Here is a 19,118-nt window from a genome sequence, read left to right on the forward strand (position 1 = left end):
TAACGTTCTAAGTGATATAATATAAACATAAACATGTAACACAAATATAAACATTAACATGTTGAATAATATTATTTTGCGCTGGAGCAAATTTTTAACCTGTTACATAAGGGTATAGAGTTGAAGTTATGGATACTGTCATACTTAGCCACAACATCCTCATATACGTTTTGATGTTTGTTTTGACACTAAATACTATCAAATTAATCTTTTATGGCATTACAGACTATCTGTTCTGGACCAATTCACTTTAAGTGAGTTGCACGATTGCCAATAGATAACATGTTTAAAAAGAAAGGCTATCAAATGCTAAAGACCGTAAAAATAGTAGTGATAAAAGGTTGTGCGCAGTTAATTTTCCATAAGATTTCTTCTGGCGAAGATAAATAATTATAACTTACTTTTCGGCTTGTTAGTATTTTAATTTTCTAAAATACTGTTTGTTTGATTACGTCACAACGACACAGTATAGGTCATATGGCATCGTTCCAGCTTTACTGGTGGAGAAGAACCTCAGGTGCCCTTCTGTGCATTATTTGGGCATCTGAGTAGAACAACCGACTCTCCGTAAGCTAGCTGGATAGCTTCCTCACATGAAAAAATCAAAAGTCCCCGTCGGGATTCGAACCCCCAGCGGTGAGGGGCAAGTGGTCCGAAGTCAACGACGGACAAGCCACGGACGCCCCCTTCTAAGGTACTGAAATAAAATGTTAATAAATACTATTCAGTTGTTAAAATGTTAAGTTTTGTTCCAGGAAGCAATATCGAATATTTTTGTCTCGGAAGTGTGTTAATCTATTTTGTATTTTGTTAGATATTGTATATTTTTATCAGTGATATTTTACAATTAACTTCCGCTTGCATACTGACTAATCGAGATGATAACATAAATACATCAAGGTTTAATAGCGAAAGTTCTTTTTTAGCTTTTATAACTTGATTTTTAGCTACAAACACATTGTTATGTACATGATGATGATAACAAGCGGAATAAAAGCAGTCTTAAAACATATGATGTTTTTATTAAATAGTTTTTGAATACCTGTGTACCATAAATTGTTATGTACAAATGTATGGCGGTATTATATGTTTTACATATGACATTATCATCACCTTATATACGGCTACCCAGTAAGGAGCATTTAAAGTAGAGACTAGTTTGTAAGTCTTATATTTAAATAATACAATGATAAAATGATATTTCTCTAGGTGCATTGTAAAAAATAGAATGTGCATTTAAACGCATGTACATAGGTTTTCTTTCAAATTTCGTTTACATTGTGTAAAAGTATATGATGGGACAAAACGTTTTATCATTTCACAAGGAATTATTGTCCGTGAGTTGATATAGTAACATTATTATTGCCTTTTATATTCTGTTGCTTATTTAAATGATATTACTTGGTAGGTATATGTAAATACACTTGTAAAATAACATATTGTTCTGGGTTTAATCTGAAACGTTGTAAAATAACATATAATAGGAGCGACGGGTATTTTGCTTTAAAATGAATAGAATAGTTTGTATATATGCTAATGGTAAGGATTATTTTAGTGTATCTTCTTATTGTGTATAAATGAACTGTGACTTTATAATGCGTTTATTATGACGTAATACGGCCATTGTACAGTACTTGTCTTATGTGGATAATATTGTGTTTATTTCAAGCACAAGAGGTAATATAAGGATAATTTATATAATAGTCAGGTTATGTCAAGAATCCAAAAAAATCTATGGTAGGTTACTACGTCATCGTGTACTTTAATTCTCCCAATCGGACTGTTATCCTATCGAACTCGAAGATAAAGTATGTTGTTTTATTCTAAGGCATCGTTAGAATATCAAAAATATAATATAGCGCCACAAAGATTGGCGTAAACACTTGATACAACTGTGAAAACGTTAACTTTCTGCCGCCTTGTTTAAGTCTGAAAACGGAGGTACTAGTGGGAGCATTTAGGATAAAACACTTTATTCCGTTTTCAGGATTAAACTAGGCAGTAAAACGTTAAATTCTTTTTCAATTTTATTAAGTACTAAATCAAATCTTTGCTGCGCTTGATTATAATTCGATATTTTTATGATTTCTTAGAATAAAAAACATATTTTATCTTCTAGTCGACGGGATGTTTACAAAAAAAAGAAAAGAAAACGAGTTCGGTTGGGAGCCTTTTGCAGGTGCGCGATAACGTAGTATCCTACCTTTGAAAATATGAGTATTTATATCAACGCCACAATATTTTTTTTATACTCTGTTAGTCTGGTAAAAATCGTAAACAAAACCAAATTGAAAAGATTTAACCCGTATTCATCACATTTATGCCGTATATTTATAAGTAAACCATTGTGCAAAATACTGAAATATTGATAATTTTATGTTTATATTGAAAAGAAGTCGAAGTATAAGAAACATATAAACGAAACATATTTTGTCATAATATAACACTGAAACACACATTTTATTTTCAGTTTAAAACATCGTTGTCATTAACCACAAATTTGAGAAGAAATATATTTATCATTACTCTGATATGATTTGTTGTATTTATAATTTTTATGCTTCTTGTTAAAGTATTGAAGTTTGTTTTGGTTGCAAATAAAATAAAATATATATATTTAAGCGTTGCTGTTGAATCTTTATATATATATATATCCAAAAGAAATGTATTCTAGTACCTTATAATCATTTAATTATAAAGTACACTTACATGTATTTATTCAATTATTTTCTTTTTAGAATTATAACAAGTGCAAGTAAAAACGATATTTGATATTGACACCCTAGTCCAATATGTTTCTAGTTTTATGTCAAATAGAATAGTAAGTTTTGTCATCATCATTGGACATGGAATATCCGTCCTTACAATTATGATAATTAAATGACTAATTAATTTTGTTTTCAGAAGAAATGAAACAATTCATGAAATAAAAGGCAAACATGATATCACACTGTCAAATATTTTCTTTTAATCTTCGTGTATAAAGTGTGTATTTTATGACGATTTAGCCGAACTATTTCAATATTGATAATTACTTAGAAATAGGTCATTCACGAACAGCGTGCACTTACATTAATGAGAAAGCTAATAGTATATGAAGCGTAAGAACACCCGCAGTAAGCTTCGACATCTCTCAGAGGGACTTTATTGTGTTTCTTTAGGAAAAAATAATGCTTCGAGGACATCATTTTGAATCACCGTGTAACTTATTAAAATCTGAAAGTTGTTGTAGGCTTAATTGATAAATCTAGACATATTAATATACTTATTCAAAGACTAACAAAAGCATGTTGTATTTGCAAGCAATTTCACGAAGACATTGAATCGTTCTCTTGACTTTTGTAAATGTGTGATAATGTTTGACGGCGTGAAATGTTACAAAACCTGTTTTAGTAAATTAGCCTAATTTATTTTGTATCGGTAACCATTTCCAATATCAAATATTTATTTTTCGTGAAAGCAAATACTGTTTGTGTATGTTGCCACTAAAAATAAAGTACATGTACATTTATTGTAAAATACAATTCCGCAAACTTCCAGGACAACCTTCGATATACAAGTACATATATCTATCTATGGTTTGCGAAAATAATAAAAATCCCCAAAGTTCTTGAAAAAAAACAAGAAAAAAAAAAACAAAACAAAACAAAAAAACTAAAACATCTATTGACAAGTTGTGAATTATGATACCTACCGGACATTATTATAAGTTCTTGACATAATGATACCTACTAGTTTTGACAACGTGATATTTTCTTGATATTTTGTATGAATCAATTCTTAAAAATAGACTAGTCTCTGAAGAACAATGGAAAGACAGTATTAGACTTTACTTGTCTGAACATGCGAAACACTAATTGACTTAACTAAAGCATAGACATTAAATCTGTAATATATGACAGGTTTTGATATTTGGTGTTCATTGAATACTTTTTCAGAGAATCAATTTCGAGTTTCTTTATCTTATCAAACTTATCCAAGACTTACTAAATTCGTTTTTATCAAAAAGGTTATGACCAACGAAATTAAACGAACGTCACCGAGGTTTAAACACCTATATAAACAAAATTTGAAAATCATACAAATTTTGCAGTCAAAACGATTGAAGAAAAAACAAAACAACAAAATCACCGAAAAACAACATAAAAACACACACACACGCACACTTTCAGAATAATATTTATAAGCTGAAACAACTTATAACATGAATCCATTAATTAATGAAAGTGAACATAAACGAAATGATTGTGAAATTATAAATAACCAATGCGTTAAATATGAAAATCATTCAAGGAAAAGCAGTAAACGAATATGTATTTATTGCATATAAAAAATAAAAGTTGTACGGTAACAGATTGTCATACTTAAGCACACACATTTATGCTCTCTGACCCTCATGTATATAAATAAAAGTCGGATATATTCGCAACTCAAGGACTTCGCTCTGTATTGTACAGATAGTTGTTTCCACCAACCCAACCCATTATCTATTGTTAGCCCTAGATTTATGATATCTGACATTTGTGGCGGTTTAGATAGGAATACCCGTGTCGAGGGTAAATGTCAATAGGGCGGTAAAGAGCTTTGCTGTGTCGCTGCCCATGGGTTGGTACCGGAGGGATTGATATTCCGATTTGAAAACGCAGAACATGTCAGATTTCCTTTGCATTTTCTAACATATTTACCCATATTTTTAATGCGTTACCGCAGTTACTTGATTTGTTAAGCAAATAAATGTTATTAAGTTCGTAATTATGTTCTTACAACAGCATTTGAATTTACATCTTCAGTCAAAATGGCGACATGACGCTATACAAGGCAGGCAATCTCATATTCAAATGCGCCAAAATGACGACATTACATACGGTTCATTAAATGCGTTAAGATTGAGCAAGTGGAAAGCATGTTTCCATCTGACATTAGTACTAATGGAAACACAAGTATTTTATATTGTGACTCACCTTTGCCATTATTTTATGTACTGTAAGATTAACAAAATACTAGAATGTAACAGGTTTCGTAGGATAAGGAAAGCAAGGTTTCGCCATTGTCTTAATTGGCAGTAATGCTTCTGGTTGTCGCTATTTATGTAGATATCGACATGCTTATAATCAAACAAATAGTTTATTTCACAGACTGTGAGCTTTCAAGATAATAGGTACAGAGGTTCAGCTTCCACAGACCAAATATTTCATATTTTGTATTGATTAAAGGTTCTTAGAATTGCCATGGTCTTCGTCCTATTTTACAGTGTTGTGGTTAATTCCTAGGCTATAGGTCTCATGCCTCTTGTTAGGTAATAAAATATCTTTTTCGTTAATTTTTAAAGTAATATTAACAAGAAAAATAATCTTAGACTTAAATATTCTCCGCCGAATTTATATATCTTGTATTGGTTTTCCTATCCTCTGTATTACATAAACCATAGGAAACTGTTATATTAGTAAAATGTTTTGGGTTATTTTGAAATGAGTTATTGCATTGCCAAAATTTTAATGAAATTCTTTTCCAAAAATACTTTTCTTTATATAGAGTTAAGATTAATGCCACCACGTTGGAAGGAATATTACAGTAATATCGTTTTGAACTGATGATGTGAAAGAAAATGTCTAAATTCATTTTCTCCTTAAATATATTGGAATTCGTTTTTGTCATTCTCTTGCAATTTAAATAAAGATTACTGCTATTTGATTAGTGTCTGGATTTTTAAAAGCAGAAGTTCCCAGATATATATATATTTCTGTCGCAGAAGTGTACTTATAGATAATATATACCGTTGAAAGTAAATGGAGCCTAAACCTCTTTTTGCGGTCTGTTTATGACATTTGTGAAGTCTCACATCGTTGTATTAGAATTTTACTTCCATCATCGTGTGAAAGGTATTAACAAGTATAACAAGAAAGTAACAACAAATTATAACTCTACGAAAACAAAATCGTCAGCCAAGACATTGGATACTTTGCATAGACATGATTTTATGAATAAGCAACAAAATATCACGTACTTACATGTATCATAGAATGACTTAAGAATTTTTTTTAAAGATGACAATTTCTTCGTTTTCCAAACGTCAAAAGAAACAGTAGATTATTATAATTTTTGTATAACAACAGAACGATATATGTTTTTGATATGTTTGAAATACAATACTTATTCAATAACTAATATATTTTGTTATGTTATCAACGCAGTATTACTGTTGGCATATTCGTCACAAAATATTACAGTGGAGTTCAACCACGAGAAGCAACGTTTAAAGGACTTCCAAAGTACCAATCTGATGGTCACTAGTCATCATTGACATTTTATATTAACATGTCTTTGAGACTGTATACAGAATATTAGCGGAACTTTTTATGATATTACGGCAAACCTGGTTTACCATGTTCTTGCTGGGTGAATGATTCCAAAAGCTGCAAAATATCTGTCCTTTTTCTGTAAATGATGTAAAAAGGTTTAGTTTTGAATAAATTTCCATACAGTATTTTAGTTGAATGCAGAACGATGTCAGTTTCAATCTATGTCTGAATCTCTCGGCATAAATTTACTGCAAATTTATAAAATGAAATTATAAAACACTAGAGGCTCTTTCAATGAATATCTTAGAGTTCTCAAGCGACATGTTTAGATTTACTTAAGTTGGAACGGGGTGTTGGTTTCTACAAGCTTGACATGCATTGTATAGCAGATCAGAATAATTCCATAAAACGATCGGCATTTGTGCTACAAAATATCATTTATCTAATTATTCTGATTTTCTTTAAATAAATTCATGGCTATAAAACATTTGAATTTACGCTTGTTACTAAAATGCGAAAGTGTTAGTTTTCTGATTTCTGGCCAATTTCGAATTGATTTTCTTTCATCTTTTAATATACATGTATATACATTTTGTTACTTTCCTTGCCCATGCATCGGTCTGGTATATAATAAAATGGTAGTATGGTAAATTTGTCACGTTTATTTTTCTTTCACGTTTTCTTTTGTATTTGTTATTTAATTTATACTCGTTTTATATAAAACTTCTTTCTATATTGTCATGTTTTTCCGTAGAAACATACCAGTTACTGTAGATATACTAATATGTTTCCTGCCTTGTAGCATAGTAATAAATTATGTACTTTCCCTAGGTTTTAGGTCATATGTTACCTATCTTATTTTCTTGTTCATGTTTACGAGCCGTTTTTTAATTCAGTTCAAGCAGTTTTTCTAATTGAACATGGCTTCGAAGCTTTGATCTTGAACGTTTATTATGTCGGTGAATCATTAAATTAATTGAGTACACAAAATGTAATGCCTGAGATAAGCCCTGTTTATACAATGTCCAATTGTTTGCAATAAACATTTAAAGGTCTCTTCAGGAAGGAAGTATTAGTTGCCAGCGATATGATTCAAACTTATTATATAAACCTATGAAAGTCAGTGACTGTAACACTAACCAGAAACAGTATTTCCTGAAAAATATTTCATTGTATAAAGAAGTTAGGCTAATTTATATAAGAAGTAATATTTTTTATATTTATGTTGAGAAACATGACAATATGGTTTTATTTCTAAATGTTAAACTAATTAGAATGATTTAGATGAACTTATTTATTGAAGGCTATATCAAATAATTGATAATATGAAAATATATAAATATATCTTACTTTTAAGATTATTGTGCCAGAGAAGTAAAATACACAAAACATTCATGTAATAAATCTGGTGTCAGCGTCTCAGAAAAGACTTTAATGAGTAATGTTTTCTTGGAATATCAAGTTATTAAAATAATTGTATTTTCATGCAACTGACTCTATACATGTATATCAAGTATCTTACAATTTGGCAACCATTTTAGACGACATCTTGGATGAAAATGTTGTAATACCGGTAAGCACAGTGCAACATGCAGTGTCAAGATTTCCATATTTGTTTGATCGTGATTTCTAAACGAGAATAAAAAAGCGTGATATGAACCTATTAAGAACAACTCATTGCACAACTGACATTAAGATGCACTATAGTTGTCTAAGGTTTTGTCCGTTATTTTTTGAAAAAACTGCATTAAATAAGAGGTTTTTCCATATAATCTCTGAAGAATGACTTCGAATTTACGATTGCATTTCATGAGTACCATTATTATGTTTTATAACAGTGGCTGTACATATTGTTCTGCACATTTGAATAGTGAAATATTACCGCTTTAACACAACTAATAAACATATCATCATGCACTTGTGAAATATTACCATATTGGTTACAATGTAATAATGTTTTGCACATGTGATATCAGCATTTGGTCAGATTTTATAACGTAGATGTAAGTTTGCACCTTAAGTTGCTGTTTGTTGAATATTCAAGCTAAACCTGAACTATCTTTTTAAGATAAGCATAGACTGAACCCAGAGGAGTCCTGAAAATAGTTGATGTCTCCTGAAGTGTGCTGGGAAATGTCATTTAAATCCCCTGCTTTTTAATGATTTCATTCCGGAACCTTTTACGAATGATTACGGATGACCATTCTTCTATCGTAATGAAAGAAGTTGAGTATTAATACACTACATGTAGAAATATGATTTTTGGAATTTTACATTTTTAGATAAAACTTACACATAACACTGTCAGTTATTACATGTACACTAGAGACGAGCTATTCGCATCATTTGGATGATTTAAATACCGAAATGTTTAAATTGCTTGTAATACATTAACATATATGTATATATAGAAATAACATCAAAAGTCCAGTTAACAATTAAAATCTAAGAAAAGAAAAGTTTGTAATTTTGTTAAAGGAGCTCCACTGAGGTTTGACCGGTAATTTGGTGTCAAAAAAATGTAAACAAATTTCCTAACAAATCACAATATTTTAACTAAAAAAACAATAATTTACATTTTAACCAACCCTTTAGCAACAATTACGCTAGAAAATGCATTTTTCACATTAGCTTTTGATGCAAAAATGAAAGTTGGTTTTCCAGACATGTACAGAAGTTACCCACAATTCAGCGGGTATGACTAAAATACGTAAGGGAGATTTTTGAGACAACGGAATAAACGGGGCAAAATGTCTATTGATTTTTCTCAACACTCTAACCTATCATGTTGTGATAACTTCGAGTATAACGAAGAAAAGATCTATAAAAGCTATTCAAAGTAGCAATTATGATGTCTTAAAAAATTAAACGCCATCGAAGCGGACATTTTCTAGACAAAACGGAAAGATAAATATTTACAATTATTGTCTTTGACATTTTTAAAATACTGTAAGTTTATTTATACCTATATTCAACCAAAAGTAAAACTATCTGTTAACTGAGAAGTTTGTTTGATGTATACTGAAAAGTTTCAATTTCAATATTTTGAAGAATTTGATGAAGACGAACATAGTGCATCGGTGATATTTATTCTATAATGAGCATAATGTAATGACATGTATTTAACGCTATCTATTACGTATTTAAATCAAATACAGTTAATGACATTCCATCCTGTAAGAAATATTGAATTTAAAAGCATTTCTTATTTGATTTTCTGTTTTTGGGGTGGGATGGGGGTTACATCGCACAAAAACCGTGTAGGTCATTATGGCGACTCTTCAGCTTTACTGGTGGAGAAAGAACTCCGGTGCCCCCTTTGCAAAATTGTTTCTGGCACAAACGGGCATCTGAGTATGTAATGAGTGACGTTTCGTAGGCTATCTTGATAGGATCGTACATACACGTTCCACACACACTCATTTCTGAACATTACATCAAATTCAAGTTTACTTCTGTCATTATGTATGTTATGTAATAGAAAGAGCATCGAAACACGAGCCTATCAGATTTGTACGAGGGGGGCGTAGGCCCAGAGTATAAATTAGATTGCCGAGTGTCTTGGTGTTCTTTCTCTTTTGTATCATAAGCAAAATTAAATACACGTTCCAAGTTGTGACAATATGAAATCCCAGAAAAAGGTAACCAATGAACTAGCTTCTGAATGTGGCATTTCTATCGTTATTCCTGTCGTCACAAAAAGTAAACCCCAGAAAAAATGAGTCAATCAATGGGCATGCTCTGGAGTGCGGGTAACTAATACTTGCACTCCAGTTACCGCACTGTACATGTATGTGAAGACACGTTTTCAACAGAAAGGTCCAAAAACTATGATAAATAAATGTTTATGATTCTAATAGAAACTTGTTTAGAATTTAAGGATTTTTCGGTGAAAATGATACAGTTTAGTTGGTCTACAGATTAGATCAAAGTACTGAAGGCACTGAAAAAAGATACACTAGCAACTTTAAGTAACATATTGTCACTCCAGTTTCACGGGTAAATGAATTCTATATGTCAGGTTTACGTCTTAATATCAGTATACCTTTGCTAATTGAGACTTTTGCTTTTGAAAATAATGTAAACGAGTAAAATAAACCCTCTTTTATGGGCAAATAATTTAATGAGTAGCATCCCCGATTTCTCTTTCATAAATTTACTTCTTTTCAAATATTAAGAACATTCTGTCTACTACTTGAAATCTTCCTGGGTATAATTACGAAGGTTCGTTATCTTTCGGTAACAGGAAGAAAATGACAGTATGTACATTTGATCATGACTGTGAAAGAAATCATGTTTTGTGAACATAGTTATCCTGTCGATAAAGATTTTGCAAGCAATCTTGTGTACCTTTCTTATTTTTTAGTGCTAACACTTAGTATTTATTAAATTTTCCAAAGAAAAATTTCTTAGGGACCTTTAACGTTTGATAACAGTATAATCACTATAACCGAAATACCTTGGAATTAATTGTAATGCCTGTAACTGTGATATTTTTCGTTCATGTGTTTAAAATACTAGAGTAGCTCTATTCAAAACGATATCCAGTATTTTCGAAACAATTTACAAAGGCTTTTGATACACTATCTCATAAATCTTAGTATTACGAGTACCACCCACCTAATCTCCAGAGCATACATACGAAAAACAGGATCAATAAGGAATGGTAGCATTCAATGAACGCAACACCCACATGACCAGGCAACACAGGGCCACTGCTAAGTTATCAATGAAAACTTTAATTTCAGGCTTTCAAGTGGAAAATAAAAAGACAAAACAAAAGAAAAAGAAAAACAGAAAGAAAGAAGAGATAAAAGAAGGGTTAAAAAAGACGAAAAAGGTAAAGATTCCAGTGTTATAAGACAGGAAAAGTAGGGTTATCTTCCTAACTTATTTATGCAATCAAATGCACCCGGTCTATATTTATCCATTGCATTTTCTGAAACCAGTCACTCATGTCTTAACAAGATAGTCGGGAAATGAACCTGAACTTTGAAGTTTTTTATCAAATCAAAATATTTACAAAACTATTAACAATGAGTATGTCATGATAAACCAGGCTTTTAGGAGTAAAAACCCGGGTTAAGATATGCATCGCCATTTTTCCAAGTTTATTTACCGTCTAGGAGTTGGAAGTATTTTAAAACATGGTTTAAACAACAATTGTTGTATTAGGTGAGGTTAATATTTTACTGAATTCTTAAAGTTACTTTTACTTACCTGTCCTTCACTTTTGTCTTGCAAGTATCATAATTTTGTTTGTTTCGTTTAATTTGAAATAAAGTTAGGGTTTAAAAAACAACAACAGTTACTATATAATCAGTTTTAATTTTATTACACTAGTAATGGCAATAACCCTGCTATGGCAGCTTGAGTGTGTCGGGGGCTGCGTCATGTGAACGTTGCCGTCGCCTTGTTGATCTTTATTCCAGTTTTCCTTTTTTACCCTTACACCGCTCTCAATTTCTTTTCCACCAGGAAGCTTCAATATATCGATAACATCAAAAGCACAGATCAATTGACCCAACACTAGTAGGGAGGCCTTCCAATAATAAAGAAATTTATCAAGTTATCTGCTCAAGCATACAATCAATAATGATAATAGTAATATTAATAATAGATAGTAATCTTCTTATTCCAATCCGGATAAATATGCAAGTACCGTATGTGTGTAAAATGATAAAAATAAAATTTCAGATCTATTTAGCAAAGGAACATCGATTATTTTTCATGTAGAATTTTAATTATATGCACCAGACATACATACAAATTACTTACTGATAAAGTTGACGCCTAATTGTGCTATAATGTGACATGAAGCCAGTGCTTTCAGTGCTTTGATCCGAGTTAAGAGGAAACGAAAAATCGTTTTTTCTGGAATGAAATTGTGTGTGTTGTGTGATTTTTGATGCTTTCTTGTTCGTTGACTTGAATAAAGGTATTACGGTGTTTTTTCTGAACGGGTCTCAGATAAATGAAAAAGTGACCTTTGAAATAGGACCCGTCACACGGGCTTGATAAAAGAAATTTTCTTAGCCTACATATCTTGATATTTTAACCATAATAATGTTAATACATAATATTTATTAATTACACGAAAGCACTCAATTTAATAAAGGTTATTTGTAAAGTTTGTGTATGTCAGTTTCAAACTCCGTACGTTTAGCTAAATTCATCATTGTAACGGAGTAAAAAACATGTTTACAAAGATATAACCCAGCAGGCACATCAACGTTGTTTCAACGTTGATTTATGGTCAGATTTCAAAGTTGAAATAAGGTTGGATTTATATTCGGATTTGAAAGTTGAAACAACATTGAAATTTCAACGTTGATACAACGTTGCAGCTTCAACGTTGGTACAACGTTGAAGTTTCAATGTCATTTCAACGTGAAAACCCACCATACTTTAATTTTTGGATATAAAGCAAAGTTACAAAGTTTAACAAAATATCAAGACAATATTAAATACTTCAGATATTTTATTTAAAAAATACAGTTCAAGTGCAGCTTAAATTCACTTTAATAGTTTTAACAATTAAGCTACAATCTGTTCCAATCTTTTCTTCTAGATCTTTCTGGGTATGTTAGGTGTTTGAGTACTTCTTTGGCTGTCTCTTACTGCTTCTGCAAATAAAAATAAGAAGTTGTTGACTCGGTCAATCTCAAATTATACATATAATTACTCAACTTAGTGATTTGTTTTTATCTTAAAATGCTTTTCTTTAAGATTTACATCATAAAACAGCATAGAAATTGAAACATAGCTAAGTTTCATATTGACAGCAAATAACGTATATAAGACAACAAAATCTTTTTAGAAAGAAGCTATTTAAAAGTCTCACCTATGATTGGTAAGAAAAACTGATCCCCGTCAGTTCCTTGCAGCAATTTCCCAAGAAATTAACATTCTAGGCTCTAGCTAAGACCATTTTATGCAGCATCCTGAAATCAACAAACATGTAAATTTTATATTAATAATGTTACAGGAATATTCAGAAAATAATATATTTTAAGACAAGATAAATATCCAGTAGTTGAAAAATTTATACTTTGTATTGTAAGTAAATTCAAATATATAAATTAATAAGAATTAATTTCAATTTAACAAACCTGACAGTCCTTTTCATGTTGAATGTATGGTATACAGACTACAGCTGCAATACTCTAAATTTCAGCCAGGACCAGGATCTAGAATATAAAATAATATATAATAAAATAGAAATAGATTTATTATTCCCTATACATTTACGACTATTCAACTTTAAAGTTTAACACTCAACTTTGTTATTTAACTTAATTATAATGTTTTTTTTTTCAAACTTATTAACACTTATAAATACTATCACTAAAATATAAACATAGACATTGTTATATATTGTCTTGGGGCGTAAATTATGTGGGCCGAACTACTTAATAGGTTTCAATTTTATAATTGATAACATTCTAATTAAGATATAGTACAGACAAATGTTTAATAATATGAAAAATAAATTAAAGAATGCCAAGATTTGTAAAATCCTAAATTGCCAAGGACATCAATAACTTCATGCTTACAAGGCCTACCGAACCCAAATCATTCAATTAGGTCACAAAAACGTGTCAAATCAACTCAATCATGTGTTTTCATCTCTCATTTATTTCATACAGTAAATTAAAGTAAAATTTTAAGAATAAATAATGATATTTTAGAAAGATAATCAGTAAACCAAAGTAAAACATTACGGTAATACCTTCGAAATGCAAATAAATTGCCAATCGTGTTGTTTTCAAATTTTCCAAACAGCGCCACCATTTGTACGAACGATAATCATAGACAACAAACAAAATCATAGACCCGCAACAATTACTTCCCCTGACCAGCGTTATTTTATAAACGGGGTTTTGACTAATATCAATTTATTGATTAATTTTATTCATAAAGAACTAAAAAATAAAACAACAAAACATATTAACTAACATTTAAAGCGTTAATATAAAGTGAAAAATTATTTCCAACTTTATTTCTATAAACGCTTATTTTGAATATACGGAAAAAGATTGTAACGCAATTTTCCTGACAAAAATCACTTACAGACTAATTCAATAAAGGATTTATAACACAAAATTAGTGGTATAAAGGTTTATGTAATGATTAAACTAAATGTAAAACTTCGACCATAAACAACGTTGAATCAACGTTGTATATACATTGGCAATATAACCGTATGGTCGCCCATAGTTGAATATTGGTTGAACAACGTCACGACCATATTTCAACGTTGTTTCAACGTTGAAACAACGTCGAGTGCCTGCTGGGAATGCTTTAAATATATTGAAATTGCTTTTGAATGATTTTATTAACAAGAAAATATGTGCACAACAAGAAATTTAACAAACAAACCCATAATTTGCTCTTAAATCTATGCATTGTCAGTATTTGTCACTTTCGCACTTTCGTTGCTGCCGATACACAAAAAATTCTCCGTTTCGCTTTTTAGTCCTCCCGAAACTCGTCACGTGACCGTTGTTTACATTTAGATTTGCAAACTGAAAGGCATTTAAACGCTTTTCCCTCGAAATTGGAGATAACATTATGTTTCAAACGAATTGCCAAGCCAAAGAAGACATATCAATGTATCACTGATTCTGTATAAATGTCCCTAACACGCAGGTAACAAAAAATTATCGGTTCGTGAAATTTTACTTTTTTTTGTGACATTCGACCATACCTCAGTGGAGTACCTTTAAGGAATTGACCTGTATATGCTATTGATAACGAGTTAAACTAATAATTTGTTGTTTGTTTTTCAATTTCTCACTATATCTATATCAATAGGCCTCAAAAGATATCGTCGAATCGTTAATTAGTGAAAACTTATGCTCAAATTTTAAAATCATAGGAACGGTTCTACTGATAAATAATCAGACAAATTATAGAGAAAAATAATTTCTTTAATCTTGGGTATCCATAGTAATGCAATTGCTTTGATAATTAAAATCTTCTGGTGAAATATATTTCCTGTTTACAAGAATAGTGACAATACTTTTGCAATTTAATTGCTCAATTATCTGATAAATGTTACAAAACAGAATACCTTAAGTTTATAAAATCGATTTAACTTTTGATGTAATATTTATACAATACACATAGACTTGATTATTTTAAATAGTTTCAGAAATGATACTTATACTTAAAACATGGTTAAAAGCGTTTCGATTTCTGTTTACTTTTGCAATGTTCATTTAAGGAGATTTTAGTACGTGAAGACAGCTTTCCATTTTTGTAAGTTTTGATCCCTTTATGCAAATCATGTCACATTCATTCTTGTTTTTCCACCAGATTAGCATTCGCTTCTAGCATAGTCTTAAATTCATTCTTAAACATCATAAAACACGTGTTGATCTTTGTTGTCATATTAAATTAAGATTAAATGATTTTTATAAGATGGAAATCTTTCGTAAATCATAACGTGTAGCACATACCCGTTACCAAATCAATGCCAACGCTGTTCAACAACTTACATGAAAGAAACTAACCACTATTTTGTCATTTTTAATATGTTACATTTTCATTTCATCTCAACGTTTCTAATGTCAAACTGCTGTATTAATGTTGAAATAAGTTAATACATGTGTGTGTGGGGGGGGGGGGGGTGGGGGTGTGGTAGGGTAAAAGGTATCAATCGTGTCCTGTAAATATGTCATGTCTATCAAATAATCGATTTTTGCATGCTCACGTCCTGACCAAGCTTTTTTGAATGATTTTTAACTTTGTTGTTACATAACCTGCATGCATTGACTAGTGGTCATGCGTTCTTCCTGTCCTCCATATGTGTATTTGGATTGATATTAAATTAAAATGTGGATTTTAGTTTGCCGTAATGTTTCGTCTAGACTAAGCAAATATCTGATATTTGGAAGATAAAACTTATTACGCAAAATACAAAAACAATGTCTATTACGAAATGCAAATTGTCATCGAACGTTTATTTACAAATTAAAATCACATTAATTTTTATTTATCATTTCTCCGTAAAATGTGCAGTTCTTCTTAAGCTAACGTGCTGTTTTTTGTTTTGTTCTTTAATTTTCTTTTTTGTATTGAAAAGAAATATCTAAGCACAAAAGGTTATGAAATCATTTTATACAACACTGATCTTATTGATAATAACAATGAATAAACCGCGTACAGTGACCAATAATTTACGTCTAATATGGTTTTAGTATTACGGAAGATAAAGTAAATGCCTACTTTACAAAATTGTATTAATATAAGAAATAAGAAATCTTGGCTTGCTTACATATGACAAAAAAGATACACATTAATAATTTTCTCCATTTTCCTGTTGCGGTTATTTTTAAAGTATTAAAAAGATGTATTAAAATAGAGAAAAACGAAATCCCTCAAGATTGTTCAAAACGACAAAATTGAAAATGTTGCAGACGCGGTTTGATTGAGCCTGTTCATGGACGGTACTGGAAAGTGCAAGTTGCTGTCAAACCCGCTAGCACCGGCTGAAGCAGAATTCAACATTTAAACACGAAAATGGTGAAATTTTGAATTTGTAAACATCCGCAGATGTTGTTAATTTGCTTTTGATTTGCTCAATATTTCTCTTTCTTCCTCTGTTATGTTTTAACCTATATCAGTGCTTTGTAGAATAGAAGAAAAGACCAATTTAATCGTTGATGCAGAAATTCGAAACATCCATGTTGCTTGAGAAACCTCATCATTACCACAAGAGGAAACATAATGTGTGTTCAATTATAAGTGAACCAGAAAGACAGATTCTGTAAATAAGTTTGATAAGGTACTTTCTGGCAAATTAATACTTAGTGGGAACACAATGTACGTAAGTGATGACTGAAGCATCTGAATTAGGGGACGGTGAATGTATTGAAAAGTATTACATAGTATCTTATATCGAAATTTCAACAAATAAATCAACGTCTATATGGCAAAATGTCTTTTACAGTTATTGCAGCACAGAAGAAAACTTAAATAAATAATTAAAACATGTAGTTTTTTTTGTTGTTTTGTGTTCGGAAAAATAAGATTTTTGTAAGATTTAGTTCCAAAATACGGCTTAAAATATTTATTTAAACGGATAAACAAATTCATCGCTTAGTTCATCATAGACACAGATTTTTTATCGACTAAATTAAACAGTGTAATGTTCGTAAAAAAGACTTCAGTCAAAACGATATAATTGCGGTCGTTAATGTTATGCAATGATTACTTTAATCTAATGTAATAACCCAAAGGTCACAGACTCAGAAGCAACTGCAAACAGTGCCATAGATTTAACAGCTTCATAAGTTTTATTTTCTGAAGCAGTTACGACATGTTTGTATTAATTACAATCAATTAATATTTTTTTTTACTCAACACAGAAAATTCAAGCGATCCCATGTGTTAATTAGGGGCCAGGTACTATGTATATTGCTTCTGACATATGTGCCATTATATTTGAGATTCTGTTGTGTGCACTTGTATGTTATCATCAGTTTAAGCCATGCTAAAAATTGATTAGGTTGTAGAGAAACTAATTTCCAAATTGTCAAGAAAATAACAGAATTTGCCTCATTAAAATAAACTGAGGCTGACTTGATAGAGAAGCTATAACCTTAATATAGTAACACATGTATATTCTTCGTTATAGATGAATATTCGGCTGTAGGGTAATTGTTAGCAAAGCCGCGCTGCAAGAACAAGTTAAATATTCCAGTCCGTGATGCAAAACATGATTATATTGACTTACTCTAATGTATATATAGTAACATACCGTAAACTTATCTAGTTTAAAGTTCAAATTAAAACACAAAATGTTTTTGTAATATTCTTCAGTAATTGAAGTACAAGAACAAAACCTGTATTATATTATTGATCACCGGTATAACTTAATGTAACGTTCATCACTGTTACCCACTAGATCTATATCAGTAGTTTTCAAAAAAGCTACTGTCGGAACAGTAATTAGGAGAAAATTATGTTCAAGTCTTAAACCTACCGATAAATAATCAAACCAATTATAGAAAACATTAATTTCATTTGTCTAGGTATCCATAGGAACGCAACTATGTTGATAATTAAAATCTTCTGACAAAAGATATTTCATGATTTACATGAACTGTAACATTACCTTTGAAATGAACACAATCTATCTTTGCAATTTTGAACTTCATATTTTTTACATTGATGAATATGACTAGTGGCTATGCAGACTTCTAGTCGTCCGTCTTTGTAATTAACTTGACATTTAATTAATATTTGCCTTCCGTTTTCTTTACTTTATATAATGCCTTAATGTTTCGTCTAGACTGAGTAAATATCTGGCCAAACCCAAACGAAGTTAACGTTTATTTATACCATCTATCACATGGTATAAACACTGTCCAATATTAAATGCAAATTGTCATCAAACATTGACTTGCAAATTCATAATGTTTAATGGTAAATGTTTACTTGCTCTAAGTTTAATCTGATATATAAGACGGAAATTTTAGGAAGTAAAAATGGAATCCAAAGTGGATACTAATTTGACAGGGATTTTTGTTAATTCTGTAATTAACTCGGTAAAATAAAATTACTGAAAATTTGCTTGGACCCGAATTAAGGTTTGACCACATTTGACATTGACTTTTTTGATATTCCAAAAGCCGTTACCAATGTATCTGATTAATGTAACATAATGAAATACCATAGCTTTATAAAATCGATTGATTAATGTAACATAATGAAATACCATAGCTTTATAAAATCGATTCAAGTAGAAGTTGTGATCATTTGATGTATTATTGACACAACATATATCGACTGAATCATTTTAAAAAGAGT

At 30.5% G+C, this 19,118-nt stretch overlaps 1 long non-coding RNA gene across 1 annotated transcript; it reads right to left on the bottom strand.

Annotated features, from left to right (window-relative positions):
* Positions 1–12,712: 12,712 nt before the first annotated feature.
* LOC132719064 (uncharacterized) lies at positions 12,713–14,296 on the bottom strand. The gene is made up of 4 exons (XR_009624164.1): positions 14,032–14,296; positions 13,412–13,489; positions 13,144–13,243; positions 12,713–12,925 (listed from the first exon to the last, which is right to left on the bottom strand). It is a non-coding gene; the product is annotated as an uncharacterized LOC132719064 (long non-coding RNA).
* Between the last annotated feature and the right edge of the window lie 4,822 nt (positions 14,297–19,118).

Source organism: Ruditapes philippinarum, unplaced genomic scaffold (genome assembly GCF_026571515.1).
Source record: "Ruditapes philippinarum isolate M1 unplaced genomic scaffold, ASM2657151v2 ctg1080_1_1_1_1, whole genome shotgun sequence".
Lineage (NCBI taxonomy): Eukaryota > Metazoa > Mollusca > Bivalvia > Venerida > Veneridae > Ruditapes > Ruditapes philippinarum.